The 18,970-nt window shown below is 47.2% G+C and overlaps 1 protein-coding gene across 2 annotated transcripts in view; it reads right to left on the minus strand.

Moving 5' to 3' along the window:
- SERGEF (secretion regulating guanine nucleotide exchange factor) overlaps positions 1-18,970 on the minus strand; it is a 223,672-nt gene that overhangs the window by 175,635 nt on the left and 29,067 nt on the right. The gene's annotated exons all lie outside the window — the stretch shown is intronic.

An 18,970-nucleotide genomic window follows, 5' to 3' on the forward strand; every position in this document is an offset into this window, starting at 1 on the left:
ATTCTTTATACATGTTTATTTTAACAAAGAGAAACTTTGCTTAAGAGACAAAACACCAAGTAATGCATATTAAATTCTAGACAAATCTACTACATACTCTGTGTTTAGTATCAAAGCTTCATCTGGTCCCACATTCAACATATGGTTTATAGTGTCAGTTAAAAAACAACCAGAGACTCATAGGGGAAATGTCAGAATTTTGAAGGGGTACAGGGCTCTGCAGGGATACAGTTCTCAGGATCAATCTGCTCATGGACACCAAAATAGATACCAAGAAGTTCTTCCAGGCTTCCTCGAAGAGGGAACGAAGTCTGTGCAACCCACGGGGTACCAGATATATTACAAGAACAGGGAGAGGGTCCATTCAGATGTGTTATTTCATGGCCTCACACGTGCTATTCCTTTTGCCATAGATGCCCTTTCCTTACATCATTCATTTCATAAACTATGGCTCAACCTTCAGAGTCCAGCTCATGGACCACCAGTTCTGCAAAACCTTTCTTGACTTCTTATTTCTCCACAGAACAGGTGAAACCCTCCCTCCTCTGAGCTACCTTTATTACTGTACTCATCAACTACTAGGATCCCATTTAACAGGTAGGAAAATTAAGGTTCAAAGGAGTGACCAGCCCAGGGTCACACAGTTAAGCCACACTCCTTCTACTAGCCCATGGTACCACTCTGTATTGGTTAATCACACTGGCCCAAATCACTGCATAAACACACTTCCTTCACTTCTGTAGGATTAGCCCCCAAAAAGCTCATGTGCCCAGGACCCACAAAGCATCCCAAACTGGCAAACTGTCCCTCTGCTTGAGCTGGCTGGGATTTACAACCAGACTGCCTTAGCAGAGAGATTCCCAAGAAGCCATAGGATGAGACTGTTACTTCTTAAAGGATCCTAGCGTTCCTCTGCTGAGAAGAACTGGCAAGTTGCTAACTGCAAGACTACAGAAAGAATTATGTTATCACAAACCCCACCGTGAATCCTTTCTTATCAAGTAAAACATCTTAGAACCTCCTCTGCCATTGATTATTGATGTCCAAGACAGGCAAGACTGCCAGAATATGGTGCTACCATGATTACATTTCCAATAACAATTCAACCATTCCACTTATGTAGCACTTTTCACCTTCAAAGCACTTTACAAAGATGAACTAATTAATCTTCATGCTCCCTGGGGAGGCCACAGACATTTTATTACAGACAACCAGGCTGACTGGATGGCCAGCCTTTGGGTTCCGACCTAAGTTTGTGCAGTCAGGTAGGTACACTCCCTGAAGCTGTCTGTCTGCTTCTCCCCAAAATATACTCTGCATCAGAAGGCTCACAGGGGACAGAGGAGGCTCTTTTCTTTTTCCTTTAAACAGACATTTTTGACCACCTCCCAGGAGCTCAGCACATTAACAGACAATATCTCAATTAATCCTCATAAAAATTCTGTGAAGTATAGATTATTAAGCTTATTTTACAGAGGAGATTAGATGACTTGAGAGGTTAACTGACTTGATCAAGTCCAGAAAAACCCAGCCAGTGGTAAAAGCAAATTATAAACCTCTGTCTTCTGATTCTAAGACCAATGGCAGATCCAGTGATTGCACAGCGGCTGTCACAAACTGATGAAACCGCCATTCTGACAGTGTTTGAGGAGCGGGGGGAAACTCAGATTAAATGGATATGTTCTGTGTACCGTCCAGCTTTCCTCACTAGCATGGCCTCCTTCCCAAGAGACCATGCAGACCTCAGGCATTAAACACAGGGATTACGATTTTTAGGTCACCTGGAGTGAAAGAAAACAATGAATCCACATACAAAAGATGTTCATTAATGCACTGTAGATAAATGTCTGCCTCGAGCTGAAGCAAGCTGGCAAATCCAAGGACATTTAGATCCCAAATGTATGACAAATGAATCTACCTTAGATTAAATAATTATATATTACTGTGACAAAAAATAGATACATTAATGCCATCCAACGAGTATAGGTATGTGTCTCCAGATAAATGGGAGAAATGACAAACAGCTCAAAATAAAGTCAGCAAGTAAAATATAATTTAAAGGCACACGCATGCGAAAATTAACAGAATAACTAGGGAGCCAAGAAATATACACGGCCAAGGGTCCCAACACAATGGAGGAAACAACGGGGCCAGATGAGTGGTATTGACAAAGACTGTCTAGGGAGCTTGGAGGGAGCATTCCGAGCTGGAATTGCCCCGGCAGGCTTGATGGAACAAGTGGCGTTAAGGTGAACTTCTGGAAAGGAAAAGAAAATGGGAAGATCAGGGAGAACATTCCAGGAGTGGGGAGAGGAGATAAGCAACGACAGAAATCCAAAGGCACAAGGTGGGGCAGGTGGAGAGAGGGAGGGTCAAGAGGCAGGGCGGCGCCGGTGAGTCGGGCTGCCAGGCTGGGGCCACCTCAGAGAAACGCCAGGCTCACGGTCCAGACCTCACCTTCCAGACTCGTTTGCTTGCACTCCCTTATCAGCAAAATATTTTTAACAGGAGGCTTCCCTGGAGGCGCAGTGGTGGAGAGTCCGCCTGCCGATGCAGGGGACGTGGGTTTGTGCCCCGGTCCGGGAAGATCCCACATGCCGCGGAGCGGCTGCGCCCGTGAGCCATGGCCGCTGAGCCTGCGCGTCCGGAGCCTGTGCTCCGCAACGGGAGAGGCCACAATGGTGAGAGGCCCGCGTACAGCAAAAAAATAAAAAATAAAATAAAATAAAATATTCTTAACATACCTCTAATACATGTATATTCATTTATTTATTAAAATATACACTTACATTATACACATTATAAATTATATAAATTATAAAGGTACCTTTATTCAAAACTATATAGTGAAAACACACTCCAAAAGTAGAAAATTTAAAACAATGAGATAAAAACATAAAAGAAGTCAGAATTTTCTCTTCCCACACCCTGGCAATTCATCTTGCATGCTCACTTTAGGAACTACTGCTAAATAGACCATGGGGAGACTGCAGACTTTTGGGCAGGGGTGGGGCCTGATGAAATGAGTGTTTGGGGGATGGTACATTTGGCAAAGGCTTGCAGGGGGCCAGTAATAATAATATTCATACCTAACACTTCCCTCCCTAGCACCACTATGTGCCTAAGCATTCTGTTCTAGGAATTCTCTATATACTGTTCTAAGCTTTCTCTGTGCAGTATTCTGTTTACCCCTCCCAACAACCCCGTGAGACAGGTATTCTTACCAGCCCCATCTTACTGACAGAGAGAAGGTTCTAGGAGTGGGAGAGGGGACAAGCAAAGTCACAGTAGGAGTAAGTGAAAAGGGAAGGAAGGCAGGAAGCCACTACAGTGACACAAGCCTAAGAGGCATCAGCTAAAGCCAAGGCTGAAGTTGTTGCAAGGGGGTAAGAATTTGCAAGGCTTGGCACCCCATTTGACGTAAGAGAAAGGAAACGGAAGGAGATACACAGCACTCTTGAGATTTCTGGATTTCAAGGTTAGTGGGAAGGTGGGGGTGTGCCATTAAAATATAAAAAGGCGCAGAGGGTGCTAGATCAGGGGTTCCATTGACAGGAGTCATGCAATGTTATTTCGTTACCAAATGATTTAAATCTTCTGGGGCCTTGTGCAAACATCTTATCAAACAGTCAAATACAAATAAAGGGGGAGTGAATGAGGAGAAAGAAAATGAGGTGCAAAGCCCTGGGTGCTCCGGGATCAGAGAAGACACAAAAGGGGGGTGGATGGGGAATGGTCGGGGGGCCAGCTTCCTTCACCAGCCAGAGGGCTGCCCAGGATGCTGGTAGGGGCAGGTGCTGCAGCCACAGCAACGGGCACAGTGAGGAGATGCTCCAGCAGTATCTGGATCCTCAGGGGAAGAGGTATTTCTACGCTGTTCTGGGAAAAGGGGTCCTGAAGGTGATAAGAAGATACATTACAGTGTGATACAAGGAACATCCATATTTTCTTAACATAATCTGTCCCAGAAGGAAACAGAATGCCATGAAGATATCAAAATGGAGTTATAGCAAATAGAGGTAGATGTTGTAAAAAGAATCCCATGGGTCAGGCAGAAAAAGTCCACACAACCTCTTTAGTCCCTCCCACCTCAAATGCTTCTGGAGTACACACACAGACACACACACACACACACACAAGGAGGCCTCTCTGCACCTATGAGTTATACTTATCATATAATTTACCTGTTTACAAACACTTGTTACTCTCAGGGTTATTAATTCTAAGTCCTTAGAGTGTAAGAACCTCATTTCTATAACCCATCCTTTGTTCTGCCATGTGGACAGAGACTTTATAAAAAGGTACTTGATGATAAAAACCAAGAACTTCGAACACCGAACTAATTGCCCGAGAGTCACCAAGCTTAGTCTTCCCGTGCAAGAAGGAGGAGAGGGGAGAGCTCAGAGGACAGGGGCCGGACACAGGCACACCAGGCTGCTTCCCCCACGCAGACGTGCCATCCTGCTCTTCCTCAAGGCTTCCACACCCCTTCCCTCCGCCCCTGCTGTCTCCTCTACCCCTGAGCCCATTCACCTAGTCAACATGTATTCACCCTTCAACTCTGCTCAGTCCTCAACCCAGATCAGACTCTTCTGTGCAACAATCTCAGAGAACCATGTTCCTCATCTTGGGAGAACTTGTCTCAGTTTATAAATGTATGCTCATTAGGAGGACCGTTGATTAAAGTCTGTCTCATCCTCCAGAGAATCGGCTCTGTGATAGCAGGGACTGTTTCTGCCCATCCCTGTATCCTAGAAAAATGCCCAACACAGAGTAGATGCTCAATAAAGTATTTGTTGCTTGAATGAACAAATGAACAATGTAACCATCTCTTCCTACCTACTTCTTGCTCCCAACTACTAAACTTTATCATTTGCTGGCTCCATAATCTTAAGCAAATTACTCAACATCTGAAAAATGGAAAAATAACACCTTCCTTGTAGGGCTGCTGCAAGGATACTTTTTCATATAGTGCATGACACATAATAGTAAATGTTAGCCACTGTTACTACTATCCTCCCAAACTGAACACCACAGCCTTACCAAGGATTTCCATCGTTCCACCCCCAATTTCTACCAATTTGTCAAATCTCCTCTGCCAGCTGCCAACTACCGACATGTCAGGTAAGTCTTAGGTAAGTCATCATCTTCATCTTACTGATAAAGAAGAGGAAGAGCACTGAAGGCTTCACCATTGGATTTGGGGACTTTTGTAAGATACAAGCATAGTATATGGCACATCGCATCACACAACAAAAATAAATTTAAACCAGGGGGTAAAAAGGAAGAGAGTGGAAGAGAGCAACGGAAAAGAGATGAAGCAAGGTGAGCTGGAGAAGATAAGAAGCTTTAACCAGAGACTCTGAAGACCTGGATCCTAATCCTGGCTTCTCTCCAAGTCTATGTGATCTTGAACACAACCCTTCCCTCCAGGGGCCCTATTTTTCCCATCCATACAACAAGAGGACTGGGATCGATGACCTCTGAGACATCTTCTTGGTCTAAACTTTAATAATGATGTCTAAAAATCCTCAGGGTCAAAATGAGTGGTGTACAATTTAATTTTCTTGGCAGCTTTTGAATATTTAGTCTGACCAGCGTCCTTGAATAAAACATCCACTCTAATATCAAAGACCACTAATATGATTAACAATTTTTATTGAAGTCTAGTTGATTTACAATGTTGTGCCAATCTCTGCTGTACAGCAAAGTGACACAGTTTTACATATATATGCATTCTTTTTCTTTTAAATTGAAGTACAGTTGATTTACAATGTTATGGTTACCAATTTTAAAATTTGGGAACTTGGTTTTATATCTTGTTTGTTTGTTTGTTTTTGTAAAATTTCCCAAGTCTCCGAAGTTGTATCATGAATAATATCACATAACAAAAGGTCTGGAATTTTTTTTAAGTTAATACAGGAATAAAATTTCCAAACATGAGCTGTCCAACTAAAAAGAAGAGAAGAAGCAGCCTGCAAAGAGACTGAATAAAAACATAAGGGCCTGGGGAGAATTATTTGTTGAGAGCTGACTCTGTGTAAAACTCTATTTTAGGCACTGCTATGAAGTTATATAATTTAATCAACACTGAATGATTGGTGTGAATCCCATTTTACAGAAAAAGAAACAGGTCACAGAGGTTAAATGACTTGCTCAAGATCACACAGCTTGGAAGTGGCAAAGCTGCAATAATGATGATGATAATAACAATAATTAATGTTTTGAGAGCACTTACTTCATGCCAAACTCTTTACATGGATTGTCCCATTTAGTCCACAAAAACACCCCGTGAGAAGGCATTTTCCTCCCCTCAAATTACAGGGGAGGAAACTGAAGCATAGAGGGAGGTGAAAACTCAAGCTCAGAGCCTCCAGCTGCCCCCAGTCACTGCCCTGCAGGGGACCCACCACTCCATGTGACCCCAGCTCCACTTTTCATTGGCCCACACTGCCTCTTTAAAAGTGGACAGTCCCAAGGACTTCTGGAGGTTGTTCAGAGTCACAGGGACACCTGTGTGGGCTAGGGGCACAAAGACAGCCTGGCCAGATCACTAAGGGAGCATCACCCTCGGCCTATACGACAAAGATCAGAGTCCTAAGACGTGCCAGGCACTCCACACGGCTGCTCCATTTTCACCACTCACTTTATTAGCTGTCAAATCAGGGGCACTGGCGAAAGAAGTCCAGACAGACTGCACCTGAGGAGCCCCTGGACCAGCTGTAGGACTGTCTGTACCACGCAGGATGGGGGCTTCCCAGACAAAAGCAGGGAGGACTGGATTCTTCTCCAAACCTGGTGAGGGCATCTCAGGAAGCCCTGGTCCTAGACTGTTTGTGTATTTGGCTCCCTCGCCCTCCACAAGCCCCTCCCTCCAAGCACCTCTGTTCTCTTAGCGCTGGGTGACTGCCCCTTTGTCAAGGGCCTGCTCCACTTCCTCCCTCCCAGGCCTCAGGGTTGTGCTGTGCCCCAGCCTGCACTGCTGGTCGGCCTGCTTGTTCCACCCACAGAATTCCTTCTCATCCTCAGGGCCTGGCTCAAAAGCCACTGCCTCCCTAAAGTCTTCCATTATCCCCTAGTCAGAATAGGCCATCCGTTCTTTAGGAGCCATTGGCATGGTGCTTGTACCCCTGTTCTAACTATTATTCTATGCCACCAAATATAAGCTCATTTGATGACATGTCTTACATTGCCCACTGTCTTAGTCAAGGTTCTCCAGAGAAACAGAACCAGTAGGTTCTATAGAGCAAGATTTATTATAAGGAATTGGCTCACATGATTATGGAGGCTGGCAAGTCCAAAACCTGCAGAGCCAATGTCCAAGTTCAAATGCTGTCAGGCAGGAGAATCCTCTCTTACTCAGAGAAGGGTCAGCTTTTGTTCTGTTCAGGTCTTCAACTGATTGAATGGGGCGCACCCACATTAGGGAGGGCAATCTGCTTTACTCAGTCTACTGATGTAAATGTTAATCTCCAAAAACACCCTCACAGAAACACGCAGAACAACATTTACTAAATATCTGGGCACCCATGGCCCAGTCAAGGTGACACATAAAATTAACCATCATATCCACTGAAGGGTGGAGAACAGTGATCCTTCCGTATGCTGTCTGTATTCCTCACAGCACCTAGCATAGGGCCTGACCCAGAGCAGGTGCTCAGTGTTTGCTGGAAGGAAAAAGAGTCACAGGCATTGCTCTTACCACAAGCATTTATGTGCCACCAGATGTCAGAGACCATCCCCTCCAACTACCCAAAGAGAATACAAAACTAAGGAAAACAAAGGACTCTTCACACAGACGACTCGGAAACAAAGCCGGCACTCTCACTATGCAACAAATAGTTACTGAGTACTTTCTATAGGCCAGGTGCTGTCCCAGGTGCCAGGGGCCACAGCAGTGAACGAAACAGACAAAACTCCCTTCCTTGGCGAAGCTTACATTCTAGCAGGGGGAAGACAGACAATGGACAAAAATCACATAAAACATATCCCCTGGCAAATGACTTTAAGTGTTATAAATACAAAGTAGGAAAAGGAGACAGGAAGAGCTGGGGAGGGAGGTGGAGGCCCAGCACAGGTGCCCAGCTCCCCACTTCCTGTCCAGGGCTTTTCGTGAATAGCACACCACCTTTCTTAAAGGAAGAAACTTAAATTGAAGAGCCCTCACCCAACTCCTGAAGGGACAGTGAGACTTGTTCTAACTACCTCTCAGGACTATGATGAAAAGGGAGACAATAAACATGAAAGCACTTTATAAACTCTAAATAGAGGTGCTGGAAATATCACGACTATCACTCTTTCTCTAAAGCCAGTTTGCAAAGAACCATCATGAGAGGCTGGACCGTGAGCCCCTGACCTGAGGGGCTCTGGCCCCTGCTCTGGCCCAGTGCTTGGGCTTCCTGCTCCTCCAGGAGCCCAGCGGCACATCAGGCTGCCAGTCACACCTAGCAGTCACTTGGCACCCAGAGAAAAACATCCCTGATTGAGGCCGGTGCCTCTGCAGATGTTTCCCAACTCATTTCACATTCCAACTCCCAAGCTTCTTCGCACACTTTTAGACTCTTATTAATAACACTTTAAAATGTAGATTGCTGCCTAATCTTAGCTGCGTAATTAAAAAAATAATCTTGCTTCTCTCCCTCCCGGCAAGAAAGGAAACCATACCCCAGGGCTTCTGCAGCTAAGAATCACACCCTAAAGAAAAGCTAGCAGGAGGCTGCAGGTGGGGATGGGGAAGACGGCCGGAGGGAGTGGGGGGAGTTGAAGCCAAGAAGCAAGTCTCATCTTTGATTTTGGAGAAAATAAAAACGAGGCTGAAGGAGGTGAGGGATTTGCCCAAGGACACACAACGTTATTTGGCAAAGCCAGAACCCGAATCCCAGTTTCCTGCTTCCCAGGAACCTCTGTCCACTGCTTCGTGGGGAGAGGAGAGGAAGAAGGTAGATGTGAAGTCCTTGGAAGGTAGGAACCTGTACTTGTGTCATTCTCCGTGAGCATTGCTCACTGCATAAGGAGGAACGGTTACAGGTCTCAGATGTTCAAGATGATTATGGGAACAAGGCTCAAAATTCTTTACATTCAGTTCAGACTCACAGACCACCAGAGCAGGAAGGGACCTCAGAGTACTCTAACCCTACTGTCTGCTTCAGCTGGGAAAAGTGCAGCCCAGTAAGGAAAGTAACTGACTTACCCAAGGTAAGGTAACAGTGGGTTAGAAGCAAAGCAAGACTAGAACCCAGGTCACCCCGACTTCTAGCACATTCTACTCACAGCTTCTTAGAAAACTACGTCAACCTCTCAAAGCTTCAACTGCCACCTGCATTAGCTAATTACCAAAGGCCTCCTGGGCTCCTTGGCATAAAAGAGCACAGACAGGCAAGGTCCACACGGCTCCTCACTGCCTGCTTCTCTAGCATGGCTTCTTGGAAGGCCCAAGAGCAGGGTAATGGAAAGACGCACATATCTACCCTCATCACCTCAGGGTTCTCCTCTCCCCACCTAGCCCTGGACTTTGCCTTCAATTGCTGTCTCTTGCAAAAGATCATCAGCAGTTTCCATCTCTGTGAAGTTACAAAAAAAGAAGAAAAAAGGCCAAGCACTGAGCCCAGCTGTTGGTGAAGCTGCGTTTTCCACTGATGACTATGACTCACAGTGCCCGAGCTGGAGGCTGGAACTGGGAATGAGACTTGGGTGATTGGGCACAGCCAAGGGAAAGCCGCAGTTCCCAAGCACGCCTGGGCCTGCAGAGACGCGCTGCCTGAGTCCCTTGGGTAAAGTCCCAGCACCTGGCTGTGGGCACACAGCGCCCCCTGCAGGCCATCCTGAGGTCCAGCAGGACCAGGAGCAGGGCCAGCACATTCTGCAAAGCTCACCATGGTATCCAAGCTGTCATGTTGGGAAACCAGGGTCCCACCTCCCAAAACCCAAGAGATCCCCCAATACTCTTTGTATCCTTGGCTTCCAAAGAGAAACTGGCTGTTAGTTAACGGGAGGCCCAGATTAAGATCTTCAAGCAGGGAGACAGAGGTTGCCCCTGATCCTGGGGTGGGCAAATAATTCACCCAGGGGTAGGAGCAAGGAGGGGAGGGAGCCTGTCCCGGATGCCAGTTTGTGGTCAACCAGTGAGAACGTCTTGGGACATGACTCTGGACGGTGCCTCTCAAATTTCCTCTAACCCCACCCCTGGGAACTGTCCCAAGTTCTTCAGGAAAGTTGAGTATAAAAGATCTATTGGGGCCTTAAGAGAGCTGCACTCACAGATGGGGGGGACTCTCCCACCCCCACATGTAAGGACCCTGTGAGAGCGAGAACAGAGCAGCAGGACAAGGTCAGGAGGAGTCTGTGGAAGTGACGCCCACCCCCTGTCAGTGGTCTCGGAACTTGCCACTTGCCTCAAGCAGTGGCAGTAAGAAGCACCACCAGAAGAAGCCATAAGGAGAACCTGTTACGATTGAGCACCCATCAGGAAAGGGAAGATAATCAGACTTGGAGTCCCAGTATTTCAGTGAAAGGGGTCCTGCAGGTTACATTCAAATTGCTCATCTGGAGGTCCAAGGCCTCATGGTGTGAAGGGCCATCAGGCCAGATCCACGGTGAGACAGCCTGTATTTCCTTCCCTTCCACATCTCATCTCTCTCCCACTCTGCTCCCTGATCCCATCTGTCCCTCAGGCCCCAGAAAAAACACACTTTACCAGCACCCCACCCACCAAGAAATTCCACCAATGTGACCTTCTGTAAAAATCTGACTGGGTTTAAGATGACCTCCGAGGCGTTCACATTGAGTCCCACTAGAGACGGTGAGCACCAAAGCTATAGTGCCTTCCCTGGAGATGCTGACTTTTCCATGGCCAGGAACTGGGAAAGGCATCTGCTACACAGGATTTTTCATTTCATAGGATCAGCTCCAACCAAATCAGCAAAGCACTGTTACTATGGACCATCTGCCAGGACCCGGAAACAGCCCTGTTACATAAAGGGGCTGGTGTAATGAAATTTATTAAACTGGATTCTTCCTTCCTCCATAAAGGAGACGAAGCAATTACAGTCTCTCTTAGGAGAGGCTCTGCAGGGCAGTGGAGGAGCCCTGGGCTAGAGACCCCTGGGTTCTAATCCTGGCCCTGCATCCATTAGCTATGGGACCGTCTCCCTGGGCTTCTGGTTCCTCAAATTTCAAACAAGGATGAGACGGTCCCTTCCAGCATTAAAAGTCCATGACTTCTTATTGTTTTCACCAAAATGGCAAACAAAGTAAGCATACTTTGATATTAATTTTGTACCACAGAGTTAATTTTCTGAAGAAGAGCAGTGACTTCATACTTGCAGGCTAAATGAGAAAAGTGCTGAGCGGAGCCCCTGACCCAGGGGCTGGCTGGAGGAAGATACACAGAGGAGAAACCGGAAGTTAGTACCTTCTATCACCCAGGCAGGAAAGGCCCAAGCGAATCACAGAGAGTTCTCTGGGAAGCAGTACAGTATTGTCAATGATCCCATTTGCGCACACAGTACTTTGCAGGCACAAAGTGCTTTCACATCCAGGATCTTACTTGATCCTCACAATGTCCTCCAGTAGACAAGGTGACATTGCTGACCCCATTTCACCCTGAGCAAGGTAAGGCCAAGTAACTAGGTGGGCTGAGTCCATGTCTCTTAACCTCTCTTCAGTTTCCTCACACGTAAAATCGGGAGGGAGCCTTGCTCGGCAATCTTTGTGTAAGGATTACATAGATGATTTTGCAAAGCCCTGGCAGAACGCCTGGCACACAAGTGCGTCCTTGGTAAACATGAATAACCCTTCCCCACACCCTCCATCTCCTCGGGGAGGTGTGGGAGAAACCCCGAAGCTGCTCATCTTCAGGCCCTTATGAAACGCTTCAAGACGGAAGGAAACGCAACCTTCCCTGTGGCCTGAGACAGCTCCCCAGAGGGTGGACCAGTGAGCCAGGTAACTCCAGTCCCTACCAGTCTCGGCCTTTCTAATGGTTGCCCAGGTCATGGGGGAGAGGGTCCTCCTGGGAATCCAGAGTACCTCAAAATCAGCCACAGAGAGACCTGAGCAGAAAGTAGCCTGTAAGAGCTGCCCCAAGGCAGGGCCCTCCCTCCCTTGTTCATAGATATCGCCTCCACCCCGAAACCTTCAGCTGCTCCTCCCACTGCTCACAGAATAAAGCCTGAATAAGGACCCATGCCTGTTATTCTTGAGGGATTCCAGTCCCTTCTGATCCTCTCTGGCTCCATGTTAAGCAAACTACGCTAGGGTGCACTTCCCACTTCTATACCTTTGTTTCCAGGATTCCTTCTGCCTGGAATGCCCTGCCCTCACTTCGGTTATTCAATATTTGTTGAATAATAGAGTGAAGGCATGAAAGAAGGAATGTGTGAATGAGTGAATGACATGATATATACCCCCACTGAGGCAGCCAAATTAGGGATTATGATTCTCATTTAACAGATGAGGAAATTCAGGCCCAGAGAGGTTATTGACTTGCCTAAGATCACACAGCCAGCAAGCAGCCAAATTAGAACTTGAACCTGGCTCTTCAGGGCTCTTTTGGCTACCTCAGGCTTCCTCCTAAGGTAAAAAGTCACTCTTAGATTAGGAAAAAGCTGATCCAAGATTCCTCAAAATGGGCCGCTTTCATCTTGGCACACGTCCGAGAGCACTTTAAGGCACTGGCTGTCACTATGATTATTGAGAGTTCCCGTGAGACAGGCAAGGTCCCCTGAGAAAGGGCAAGCACAGTGCCATCTGTCAAGAACCTAAAAATGATGGCGCAATTACAGGCCGGTCACTTAATGCTCACTTTTAGAGAGCTCCTGGAACAAATCAATCTCCACCAGGAAAGAGGAGGAGGGTTCTTTGAATGGAAACTCAGCCCTCTTGCCAGGGACCTCCGAGCCCTTACCAGAACCACCCTGTGAACTCGCAGCATGGCTGGTGCGCCAACCCCCTGCCCCAGGGACAGATGGGGCAGCCGAGACCCCACAACCCTAGGGCACCAGGCATCACTGTCAGCCTCAGGGAGCTGAAGCTCTCTCTGCCCTGGGCCTCTCCAAGAAGGTGGGAAGAGGGCAGGGCCACAGGCCGGTCTCCTGAGCACAGCCACTGAAAACGGCAACGCTCCCACATCCGAAAACTCCAGCCACTCCATGCAGCTAACCCTCATGGAGCCCTTCTTCTACGCCAGGGGAGATCCGTGGGGAATGAAACAGACCAAGTCCCTAACCCCATGGGGCTCGCACCTGGTGAGGGGAGAACGACGACAAAAGGGTAAACAAACGATGATACTGCAGTTTCAGGCAGTGAAAACTGCTCTGGTGGAAAATAAAGCTGGGCGCGGAGTCGAGTGGGTCTGAGACAGGTGGAGGTAGCCACTTTCAGTGGGGTGCACAGCGAGGGCCTCTATGGGAGGTGACAGTGGGCAGAGTGATGGGAATGTGGCAGTCGCTACATGGGTGGGGCTCAGGGAGACCAGCACTCCTGGCAGAGGGAACTGCTAGGGTCCAGATGCAGAGAGGAAAGGTACTTGACCTCTTCTCAGAAGGCCTTCTACCACCAGACACCACCCCCGAACCTGCTCCACAAATACCTGCCCTTTACTGCTTCACAGGCCTCCTCCCCGCAGCAGCCCACCACAAGCTTTCTCCACAGAAGAGAGAAACACGTGTTCCTCCCTGCCCTCCAGCCTGGGAGTCGCTTGCTACATTTCCAGTGCAGTTGCTTTAAGGGGAGGTGGCATGAGGAAGTGAAATGAGTCTGACCTTTGACATCAAACAGAGCATGGTTCGAGTGTCTGCTTGGTTAACTAGCTGTGTTACTTTAGACAAGCCACTCAGCCTCTCTGAGCCTCAATTTCCTCACCTGGACTACAGGGGAAATGAACCCTACCTCAGAGAGTTATGAGAGTACGTAAGTGGCAGCACCTGGCACAGCACCCGGTACATGGTAAGTGCTTGGCAAAGATTGGTTCCCTGACCTACTCTGACCCCCTTGGAAATTAAAAAAAAAATTTTTTTTGGTTCAACCAACTGTGCTAACTTACTGCAATGTACCTCTGGTGAGGCCCATATGTTGGGTGTGGAGACATCGAGATGACCCTTGACGAAGAGGAGGGCCTTGAACCAGAGGACAACTGGGCAGACGGGAGCGGAAAAGACAAAGGACACTGACCTTACTGCAGGCGGGAGGGTGGAGATCATTAGGACCAGACGCTCAAAGAAACCACAATCAAGGCAGACAGTTAACTGCTGTCCCCTTCCCTTCCCACCTCCAGCTCACTGGCCCAGGGCCCAGGCTCTTGTCTCCTGACTCTTCCTGTGGGGCAGCCAGCTAGAGGCCAAACCCATCTCAGTTCTTCTAACAAGCGAGGAGACTAACTCACAGGGGAGACCTTAGGTAACCTCCTTCTCTGGGCCTGGTAGTGACCTCTGGGGTCCTTTCAGCTCTGACCTTGCTAATTCTGACTCTGGATGCTGGCCATACCGGCCTCACCCGCAAGGCTATCTGCCTGCCCACTGCTGCCATCTGGTGGCTCTCCAGGCCCAGCTGCACTTGGCTTTGGCCAGGCTCTCTGCAAGCCCCTTGTTCGAGCGCACCTACCTCAAAGGGTGAATCTTGCTCCTGCTGCACCTGGACACACACTGCACTCCTCTGGACCACAGATCAATGGGTATTCGTTGCCAAACACAAAAACCAAAAATAACAGCAGAACTTCATCTCTCTAGCAGAGATGACACAGCTGCAGCTGAGAGCCTGACCTCCCTGCCCAAAGAGAGGAAGTAACCTGCCCAAGGTCGCACAGCTGCCTGGCTCCCAGACCAGCGCCCAATTCTGCTTTACCACAATGCTTAGGGCTGGTGGGCACCCTGGAAACCAAAAGTAGAGTCAGTCCAGGGTCAAGTAAACAAAACCTTTGGAAGGTGGGAAACAAACTGTCAGGATTCCTTGCAAACCTCAAGAAATGGTAAGATAGGACATGTGAATATGTGAGCAGTGCCTGCAGAAATTCACTGGAAGTAACAAACTGGAGGTGGCCAGGGTACCTCCTGACCTTGGAGGGCATCATTCACGAGGACGCCTGCAGGTCTTCTGTAAACCAGTCTCCAAGCACCACCACAGCCTGGATCCTAGGCTAGGCAGACCGCCAGAGGGCGACAGAGGGTGAGGAAAACACACAGGTAGCATAAATGTGTTTGCATGGGCTTCCCCCACCAGACTGCTCCTCAGGGTGGAGTTCTATCTTTTCTTCTCCAACTCCAGGCCTCTTGGCACCTGGCCAGAGGAGCTGGGTAAACGTGTATACAGGCAGATCCCTCAGATTCCTGCACAACCATGGGAACTGTCCACGCTCTGTGGACTCAACTGATCACACTCTTGGCTCTGTCTGCAGCCTTCTTCTAAACCCTATAGTACAGACCCTGAAAAAAATACTGTGTGACTTCAAGTAGGTCACTTGCCTTTTCTGGCCTCTATTATCTCACATCTGCATAACTGAGTTCTGCTGGATGATCTTCAAAGTCCTTTTAAATCTAAAATTCTAGAATTTGAAGCCAAATTGAGGCAAATCAAGGCCACTCTTCACCTGCTGAGCAAATAGGACAGTGAGAAAGGGGGAAGTAGTCAAACAATGCTTCCCTCTAGTGGTGTAACACTGTCACTACACCCTCTCAGCTCGGCCCTATAACTCGACTCCACTCCATCCTACCCTGAACTCTGAACGGGAGAAATCATCTTACAGCTAGGCAGCTAAGCGCAGGTACAGCATAGCGAGACAGAAAGAAAGGACGCCAGGCGGAAGGAACCAATGAGGCCTCTGAGCTGGTTCCACAACAGTGGAGAAATTCTCCATCTTTAGGAATGAGTGTATCTTGGAGCTCAATGGACCTTTTGTGACCTCCAATTCCCCTCTCCAGATGAGGAAACCAAGGCTCAGGGATGTTCAGAAGGGACTTGCCTGAGGTCACAAAGCTGACTCATGACTGAGCCAAAAATAGATCCCCGCTTTCCTGCCTCCTTCAGCCTCTTGCCTCTTTTCCATGCAAACTCCCAGATGAGGTCCATGGAAGTGATGTGTCAAGGGCATATATATACACAGGAATACACCAGCAAAGAGGCCAGTTCCCTGCACTGAGAAAGTTTATTCATTAACACTTATGGGGGATATAATCAGGCTGCAAATTACATATTCAGCATAGAAAATATAAAAGAAAATAAAATTCACTCATAATCCCACAATTAGAGATAATACTCTGCCATATTTCCTCCTGGTCTTTCTATGCAAACATTCTTTTTGGGAAAAAAAAATTAGAAGTTGTAGTGTAGTACCTTATTGTAACCTACTCTTTTTACTTACCTTATCATGAGCATATTCCTCTGTCATTAAATATCCTCTTAAAACATTCTATTTAGGGGCTATATATTCCAACATACCATATATTCCAAATTTGTACCATAATTTATTTAACCAGTTCCCCCTACAATTTCATTTGTTTCCATGTATTTGTTTTTGTCATTATAAATTAGGCTGCAATGAATGGTATTATACTTAATCTCCCAATGCACCCATAATAATTTCCTTAGGCCCGTTTTACTTTTTTTTATAGGATGGAATTTCAGAGCTGGAATGCCTTTGGATATCATTATGTCCACAACCTCCTATTGTCCAGCTGGGAAGAAGGGGACCAGAGAGTTCTGTGTCTTGCCAGAAGACAAAGAAAGCAACAGAACCAAGTCTCAAACTCTCCACCCATTAAAATGGGACCTTCCCAAAGGATTTCACACCCTTTCCTGACTACCCTCTCCCACACTGACTTCCCCTTCCCCTGAAACCCTAGAGCCTTCAGTGTCTAGGCCACTCCTCTGGCTCTCTGCCATATTTTTTCATTCTTCGACTAAATATTTCATTTGTTCATCCAACTATAAACTTCCTGAAGGTAGTTCTGGATTTTATGTTTCCTTGTAGTCTGTAGCATAGTGCTATATATATCTAGGTAAGCATTCCACAGATACCTTCTGAAGGATCAAGGATAACGGAATTTTCTTCCTTACTGCTTGGGAGAATCACTGGCAAAAGCTGGAAAAACACTGTTTCTTTGAAAAGTAAAAGAAGTTTAGTTCATGGGTTAGAGCATTCTGAGATACATATTACTTGGAGTTAGAGTAGCAGGCTTGGGGACAAAAGACCAGGTTCAAGTTTTAACTCTGCCCAACTATGTGAACCAAGGCAGTGCAGTTAACCAATTAGGGACTTGTCTGGAAAGCAAGGATAATAACACCCATCTTGCCACCTTCAGATGAGAAAATGGAGATGAAAGCACTTTACAGTGATAAAAGTGGTCCAAAAGAGCTATGACTGCTATTGTATTATCATAAATGGAAATGTGGCTGCCTCTGTGAATCCTGGGATGGCCTCCAGACCCACGCTCCTGGAGCACTATCTCGTAATTTCTACTCCACACACAACTCCATTAAGGGAATCTCTGGCTACACATTTCAGGTAAGAATTAGTGTTTTCTTGAAGCAGAATTTCACGTACAGAAGGAACTATTATTCCCGGATCAAGTCGCTGGGTGTGAGTAGTTAAGCCATCCACATTTCCTCCTCATCTCTGGAGAGAAAATGACAAGGTTGGAAGAGCACTAGACCGAGGCCATGAGACCTGAGTTTTGTCCTCCCTCCTTCCCTCACGCTCTGTGCTTCCCCCTCTTCAGTCCTCAGTTTCTCCATCTCTAAGCTGAGGGGGTCAGGCCAGATGAGCTCTAAGTTCTCATCCATTCCTGACATTGTAAGGATTCTAGTATAAAAATTAATGGCTTAATAAAAAGAAATGAAATTGAGTTATTTGTAGTGAGGTGGATGGACCCAGAGTCTGTCATACAGAGTGAAGTAAGTCAGAAAGAGAAAAACAAATACCGTCTGCTAACACATATACATGGAATCTAAAAGAAAAAAAAAAAAAAAGGTTCTGAAGAACCTAGGGGCAGGACAGAAATAAAGACGCAGACGTAGAGAATGGACTTGAGGACACGGGGAGGGGGAAGGGTAAGCTGGGACGAAGTGAGAGAGTGGCATGGACATATATACACTACCAAATGTAAAACAGATAGCTAGTGGGAAGCAGCCACATAGCCCAGGGAGATCTCAATGCTGACATAAAGGCACTGTCTTGCCTCTTTGTTTCAGTTTTCTCATTTGCCAAGTGAGGAAGTTTCTCTTTCCATTTCTTTCTTTTTTTTTTTTTTGTGGTACGCGGGCCTCTCACTGCTGTGGCCTCTCCCTTTGCGGAGCACAGGCTCCGGACAGGCAGGCTCAGCAGCCATGGCTCACGGACCCAGCCGCTCCGCGGCATGTGGGACCTTCCCGGACCGGGGCACGAACCCGTGTCCCCTGCATCGGCAGGCGGACTCTCAACCACTGCGCCACCAGGGAAGCCCTCTCTTTCCATTTCTGATTCACTAAAACTTATAAGACTTTAGGACTTTCTAAGGTGACACTGAAGAGAGTGAAGAATGTCAGGAACTCTGTATTGGAGCCCACTTTTTCAATCCATAGCCTCTGTGAGACCACAAGGCTGCTTTGTGATACTGCGTGGCCCAGGGAAAGCATCCAGCATCCCCAAGGCAACCGGGCTCTAAACATTCTGCCCAACCCCATGTTAAGGTTTGGATCATGTGTAAATCATTCCCCTTGAAATTCTAATAAATCACCAGCAACCAGCACTTAGCATTTGTAAGCATTGATCTTTCTGCACTCGCCAGGAGAGTCCTGAATCAACCTGTTACTGATTCAGAGACATTCAGATCCAGCCCTACGGAGACCTCTGCTGGAAAGAGAACATATGGGACATCTGACCTCCTGATCACTCCAGAGTTTCAAAGGGCAGAGGAAGCCACCGTATACTGAACTGACATGAACCCTGTCCTGTGCTGGATGCTGGAAGCTTTGATACACCATCTCACTTAATCCTCACCCA

This window comes from Mesoplodon mirus (genome assembly GCF_964341445.2).
Source record: "Mesoplodon mirus genome assembly, chromosome: 7".
In the NCBI taxonomy this organism is placed as follows: Eukaryota; Metazoa; Chordata; class Mammalia; order Artiodactyla; family Ziphiidae; genus Mesoplodon; species Mesoplodon mirus.